Source organism: Sphaeramia orbicularis, chromosome 9 (genome assembly GCF_902148855.1).
Source record: "Sphaeramia orbicularis chromosome 9, fSphaOr1.1, whole genome shotgun sequence".
NCBI lineage: Eukaryota > Metazoa > Chordata > Actinopteri > Kurtiformes > Apogonidae > Sphaeramia > Sphaeramia orbicularis.
Genome location: NC_043965.1, coordinates 53,541,422 through 53,548,921, shown reverse-complemented (window position 1 = coordinate 53,548,921; position 7,500 = coordinate 53,541,422). Strand labels below are relative to the sequence as shown.

General features: G+C 38.0%; 1 protein-coding gene across 1 annotated transcript in view; it reads left to right on the top strand.

Moving 5' to 3' along the window:
• kank1a (KN motif and ankyrin repeat domains 1a) overlaps positions 1–7,500 on the top strand; it is a 103,479-nt gene that overhangs the window by 48,395 nt on the left and 47,584 nt on the right. The window lies entirely within an intron of this gene.

The window sequence follows — 7,500 nt, the reverse complement described above, 5'->3', positions numbered from 1 at the left end:
ATGTGTGTGTTATGATTTAGTACACTTCCTGAAGTTACTCAGTGATTTTACATCCTATCTATATGTAAATATTACCATCTGAATATTACTGTCTGAAACTGTTTTTCAGATAAAACTTTCCAATATTGTACATTCCTCAGCCTTCAGGTGGATAGTATGTTTGACTGTTTCCTTAGGTTTGAGGTGTTGCCAGGAATTTATATTTAGCATTACAGATATTGATGCAAGCACAGACTGCATCAAGTTTAGCAAAGTAGAGCCACACTCGCCAACGCCTTCTATCCACCCCGCTTGCTGTTATCATCAAGCCGCCACTGACGTAATCACTCTCATGTGTCCAATGCCAGCGTCGCGTCAGGTAGACACTCCTCCACTCTCTCCCCAACACACTCAACTCAAGTATGCGTTCAAGTACCGAAATGTGGTACCATGTGACTTTCCCTGAATCAATACTCTGTAGTACAGACGGAATTTGGTCATTACCAATAAAAGTGCCAAATTCCGTTATTCTAGTTTTGCATATACTTGCGGCATTGTACACGTGGTGCCATTGTACGATAGCGCCCTCCCATGGTGCAACAGTGGCATCGCACCTGTATGCCCTCCTGTGCTGCAACACGTGCCGGACAAAGACGCGCAGAACATCCGTCATAGTACGATTTACAACTGGCAGTGCGATTAGCAGTAGTGTTAGCTTGGTAGGTTATCAAGTTTCACCCCTTATGGTACCCCCTCTTGTCTACATATGGACACATCTCTGAAAAAAAAAAAAAAAACACACACACCAAGATTAACTCAAGATTAACTGAACAGACAGTTAAGATGTCACATCGATCGGTACACAGCATTTAATGAAAGAATGGGGCATACACAGTAATTACCTCCGCCAGGAGGTATTGTGTTTACTTTGCTTTGTGTGTTTGCGTGTTTGTTTGTTTGTTAGCAAGATAACTCAAAAAGTTATGAACGGATTTTCATGAAATTTTCAGGAAATGTTGATACTGGCACAAGGAAGAAATGATTAAATTTTGGTGGTGATCGGGGGGGGCAGACCCGTCTTGGTGGAGGTCTGCTTTTCTTGTTTTATATCTGTAAATGCTTACTTTACATTATAACTTTACTGCGACAGAAAACACTGATCTATTCACTTGCATCTCAACAAAATGACTGAGCTTAAAAGCCAATTGGTAACCTGGCAGTTGTATGTCCACATGCATGTCTTGCAGATCCACTCACAGGCCCGCACGAGAGTAAACCTGACCTGAGTGATTGTAAATCTACCTTTGGCTCCTGTCATACCACTGCATTGTTTCATATTTATGTAACTGCTGAGAAGGAACTAAACAAGTTGTTCTGGTTTGTCTCTTGTTATGACATTTACCTATATTCATCCTCGGGCTTGTTTTTTAAGCTCTTCTCAAGGCAGAGTGATTAGCTTTGTTGTAGTTTTTCCTCGGTATGGAGTAAATGGTAAGTTCTTCATCTTTGTGCGGAAAATTATGGACAATGATGTTAGTTTCTTGGTCACTCTAAAAAAACACTAATAGTACTGGAAGTTATGTTGTTGCACTTGGACAAAAGGTTTTTATTTCTGCCACTGTCTCATCACTTCTTTTTAGATCAGCTGTGTTTTGAGATGAGTGTTGTCAGTATGGCGCTTTATTGTCTCTACTTTGATGGTACTTAGAATTATATAACATGTTGGAAGGGTTTGCAGGATAAATGCATTTTCTTTGCAAATTAGATTTCTCTGCAATTTGACATTAAAACTTTTACTGTTAAAGTGGATGTTGGTGAAATCTGAAAATTAAGTGTGATGAGAAATCTTGAAACCGTACAGTCGCGAGCATTAATACATGAACAGTGAGCTAAAATAACCAAATTCATGGTGCTTTCACTTTTCTCATCCTTCTTTTCGGTAAATTCTGTTATTTCTTTTACTGCTTTTGAAACAAAAAATATAAAGTGGCTGAGAGCAATAATTATTGCCATATATATCATAATACATATGGGGTTTTTTTTGTATTTATTTATGTATTTTTTTTATGTATCTATGGTTAGCTACACTGTTTTTTAAACACTGATTTACTTAATTTTATTCATTTTTGATGTTCTGTTATTTGTGTTTTTTATGTGGAGCTGGGCACTGACAGTCATTTTTGTATCAATTAGCCTAATATATCTATCATGATAAATATTATTATTTCTTTTTAAGTTTAAATACTGAATTTTGGTCCAAATTAAAAGTTGAAGAAACCTGTCTTATTGAGATTTTTAAGTTGTTTGAAAAGGGACAATACAAGATTTAAAAAAAAAAATGGTGGAAAAGATCCAACAAAATCAAAGCACTGTAAAAGATGCAACAAGATGAAAGTGTCATAGGCAGTTTATCATGAGACAAAATCATACACGTCTCAGGTTTTCTAATTTACTGCTTATATTGTTCCTTTGCAGGAGTGCTTGCTTTCATTGTATTACATCAAAATGTAAGAATAAGAGCAATTTGAGTTCTCATTCAATCAGTTGAAAACAGTGAAATGTTATGATAATTATTATATTAAAAAATACATCAGTAATTATTGATATTTTCAACATCCAATCCAGCATCAAACTCTGCTGGAGTAAAATGACGTAAAACACCGAGACATCTAGTACTGCAGCTAACATTCTAATGTTAACCCGCTGCCACATTCTGCCTCATTTCCTTCTGAACGTGTCTTGGTTTACATTCATTATTCAACTCAGAGACGTGGTTGGCTCAGCTCAAATGCTGTTGTGTCTGTTAATATGTAAGCCTTTTCTGAAAAAGTTTCCACTGTGTTCCTACGGTTTGCTTCATTAGCTGTTGTGCACCGTGAATTAGAAGTGGGAGGATTGTGCAGAGGTTTATTATCTGCATTGGATGGCCATGTGCGTTACCTGGAGGCCCAGCGTACAGGGGTCAGTTCTGCTGCAAACAGCCTAAAGTCCTGTTTCCTCTTATAGGACACAGATCTTTGGCTTGTCATATGAGGAAGTCGTCTAATCTTAGCCGTGAAATGTATCCCCCCCTCTCTCTCTCTGCGGGCTGCTGAGTTGGGGCTTGTTGTCGAGGGCTCAGGACTCAGTCTAGTTTTTTACCTGCAAGCTGTGGGAGGAAGTTATAATGAGAGTTACAGGTAAGAACATTAGACAGGTCTCATCAGGAGTTTGAGTCAAGGCAGTTTTACATCTATAGAAGTGATTGTAGAGTTGAATTGAAGGGTTCTGTAAACATCAGAAATCCTGCAGGCCTTAACATCAGACTGCAATAATACCTTGCTTTATGATCTTGAATTGAAAAGGTAAATGCATGGTTTATTAGATTGGAGGTTATTGTGGAAACCACATCTGATTAATGGATCCAAAGTGATCTGATGAGTTTTCATTCTCCAGAACTACAAGCATGTGACAATGACATTATGTCTTTAGCAGTTATTTACCTGCAAGTTAATCCATGCAGTTATGCTGGTATTATGCAGCAGACATGAATGTCTTTTTTTTTCCTCTGGGTATTCATAGAAACACAAGTAGAAATGGGAAGAAAGGGAATGACTTTCACAGTGGTCCTTAAAAATCTAAACAAAGTGTGAATTTATTTTGCTAAGGGTTATGAGTGGCTTACGTGCTGGGTCAGCTATCATTCGGTTGTGGTTTTTAGGGGTTCTATCCCATGACAATGTGGTGTTTTTGCTCCCAGAACAACATGGACTCCAACACATGACACTCCATTTTACGTAGTTATCAAAAAACCTGCACATGTCTTTTGGGCTCATACACTATCTTGGCTTTGTTTTGCTGTTTGAACAGTATAGCCAATAAAATGTAATGTACTGTGTCCATATCTTACAGTGGTCAAACCTTATTTGACTAGTTCTGATGATCCATGTTATATCTGAGGACATTTTCCTCCTCCCTTCAGGTGTTTGTTCTGGCAGCCCATGGAACAGGACACTTGGGACATGTTTGGTCAGTCAAATGTGTTTGTCATGTTTGCATGAATCGTTCTCAGAGCTGCTTTTGGACCATTGTTGAAGTCCAGCATGATGCATTTTCACTTATTTGTCAAATTTGATCTTGTTTCTGGGATTTTTAGCTTTGTTTGTCACTGCACTCCGGCATTTTTGTCATCAGTCAGTAGAAATCTGTGGTCATACTAAGTGGAAGGACTCACACATCTGTGTATGGACAGAGTAAGGTCTCTGGAGGAAGCACTAAAATCAGTTTTACAATGTCTGCATTGATCATAATTTTTGAAAGTGAAAACTTGATTAATTGAATTAAATGAAATGTATTTCCCAGCCCAACAGACATACCGGTATTTCGTAATTGTTGCATTTCATTTAGATGCATTTCCGCATACATGTTTAAGGAGCATTTTGTGATTTCCCATTAGAAACTGTTAATGAGAATGGAAAAATTTGGAGGAGTTAAATATCCCTCTCCTCCAAATTGTTTTCACTTGGCTGAGGTTTTCCTCCCCCTTTTTGGAGAAGATTAAATGTGAATCGAGGGAATTGAAACACCTTCAAATAGATTCTTTCTAACAGACATTTAACTCACGTGACTGATTTGCTGCATGTGGCATCTTCAGATATTCTTGTAAAGTATGAAACCATGGCACAACAAGTTGTGTGGTGGAGGAGATGCAACCTAGTTGATTTGTAAACCAGTTTGGATCACCTCCTATGATGAGTATTTTCTGTTTTGTGACTAGTTGTTTTTTTTTTGTTTTTTTTTTCAGATGTACTTGTCACAGCTGTTGTCTTGTATTCACAGACTTAAACCACATGTACATCTTTCAGTTATATTCATCTGTTTGTGGTGCTGTATCAGCTATTTGTTGAAAATGCCTTCTTTTTTTTTAGATTTCTCACAGCCAAATGAATTGATTTTGTGTGATTGTGTGATGTTTTTTCTGAATCAGTTGCCAGAAACTAAAAATACGGAGTTTACAGCAGAGAAATGCATTGAATCCTCGCATTTATAGAATCGCATCCTGCACATTTGAGGTTTTTCTGCATTCAAATTAGGGCTGCATGATTAATTGTTGAAAGATTGTGATCTTGATTCACACATGTATATGATCTCATTTCTAAACACGGAGGATTTTTAAGTATTTTATTTCACGGGCTGCATTACAACCAAATGCCCACAAACGCAGAATCGCCACCTCCTCCCTCAACCAGTGGTAAAGCGTCTTCACAACACATGAGCCTGCTGCTGTTGGCTGCAGTTGAGTGAGGAAAGAGTGAATTACAGCAGAGGAATGTATGCGTTATAGAGAGTGAAATGGATGAAAACCCTAGTGGTAGTGGTGACAGTCACCCACCTGAACTTGTGCCCAATAAAGGTTCACATTCGGTGGTGTTAACCTCATGTCGGTCTTCTTTTCTGTCATCCAGATCCAAGTGTCTTTTCACTTTCATTTCTCTGACTTCTGCGCTGCTGTTCTTCTTCTCCTTTTCTTTCCTTTGCTGGTGAGGATAACTCTGCCTTTAACCAAGAATCAAAAGTTTCGCCCTTTCCAAAAAATTTTTATATGTAAAAAAAATTTCCACTATGTGGGCTGGGAAGATTCTTTGCACTGCAGACTTTCACAGATCGGCTGACGCTTAGCAACCGGGACCATAAGTGAGCATACTACTTGCGAAGTAATATGAAAGACGCGAATCAGAGGTAAAAGAACCAATGTTCCTTGACAGCGGTGCAATAAACATTTTGTGAAAAAATTTGTGCCAGAGAATCGTGATCTCAATTCTAAGCAAAAGAATCATGATTCACATTTTTGCCAGAGTCATGCAGCTCTAATTCAAATGGTGCAGAGCTGCTCAGAGCAGGGGGGATTGGACTGCTAGTCTATTCGTGTGCGTTCTGTAATAGATGGATTTTTTTCCTTCCCCTGTGGATCAGGCCCATAATAAGTCCAGGTCCCGATGACGGACAGTTGGAGGTCAGACACCTCAGCCTAATGACATTACCATGTTGCTTTATTTGGGTGCATTCTGTAAACAAGGAGCTAGAGTGTAGGCTATGTGCATGATGAGTGAAATAAACAACAGACTGAACTTTCACATGCTCCCCCTGAATCATGATGTAGTCTGCTCCTGATGATGAGGATGAGGCATAAACCAATTGGTAATGCATGATGTGCAGTATTTAAGCTAATCATCTTTCCTATTATTTCTATTATCTCAACTGTTTAATGAAGCTGTTAAATTTCCAAAAGACCGAAGGAAGTGATTGTCAATATACAGAAGCCTCTGCAACATGTAAAGAAAATCAGTTTTCCTATTTATTTCTTCATTGAAGTCAGATTGATAGAGGATTTCTGGAGTGGATACTGATCTGTGACACTCATGACAAAGGCATATTGAATTAATGGCTTAAAGATATTTTACAGCTCAACAAAAAATGTATTATCTAAAGTGTTTTTGACATCAGAACACTGAAACTTTACTTACTCACAAATATGACAAACCTCTTTTTCTGCATTGCATACTTCATAAAACAAAGCTAAAATTAAACCATGTTTTTCTTCAGATAATTTTCTCTCAGTCTTGTGGATTTGAGCTGCTGATAATCAAGGAGCAGGAGTTCTACAGAACTCTTTTTGAACCAAAAGTAAGATCAGCTCTCAGATAAGCTAATGGTCAAAACTGCTAAATAACGCCTGTGACCTCAGTAGAGAGTAGAAAAAGACCAGTTGTTCAAACCAACCTTTTCTGCATCTTTTCTGCTCCAGATGCTCATTTCTAAACCAGACCCGTGGTGCATAAAGTCGACTTTTCCCCTGCTGTGTTGGCTTCATTTTAGAAGAACAGAATAGCTCTTTTGTCCTTGCTCATAATGTATCCATTGATAATGAGCAGGCCGGTGCACACTGGACCTCTATGTTCATAAATGTCAGACGCAAACACACCTGTGAAACAGCAGAGGTCAATGCTGTCAGTCACATTAAGTGGGCTTTGGCTTTCACAAAGAAACACCTTTGTTTTGCAGAACGTTCAGTGCTTATCACTGCCATACCTTTTGATGTACGTAGTTGAACTTAAGACCAAGTTGTTTTCAAGACCCTCTGTGTTTTTATTTTAAACTCACTCTGTGTCTGAACTCTACATACTGTCAACAGAATGTGCTATCAAAGAACAAGGGGAAACATCTGTAGCCTGAAACTGAAGCCACAGTGCATCCAATTGAATGTGTAATACCACTTTAGTTTTTAGTCTTCTAGTCTTTTAAATTTTTATACATATATATTTAAAATGTTCATAGTATTTCAGGCTACTTTTTATATTTCGCAAGGTGTGTTTTTTTTTTTATATATAAACTGACACTGTGGTGAGCCAAGCATCGACATTTTGTTTAATAAGGTACTGATGGTGTATTATTGAATGACAAAGTAAGTCTGAAGTCTGATGGCCACTACATGCTGGCTCAACTCTACCATAAATGTTTTAGAAATTCAATAATTTTTCCTGA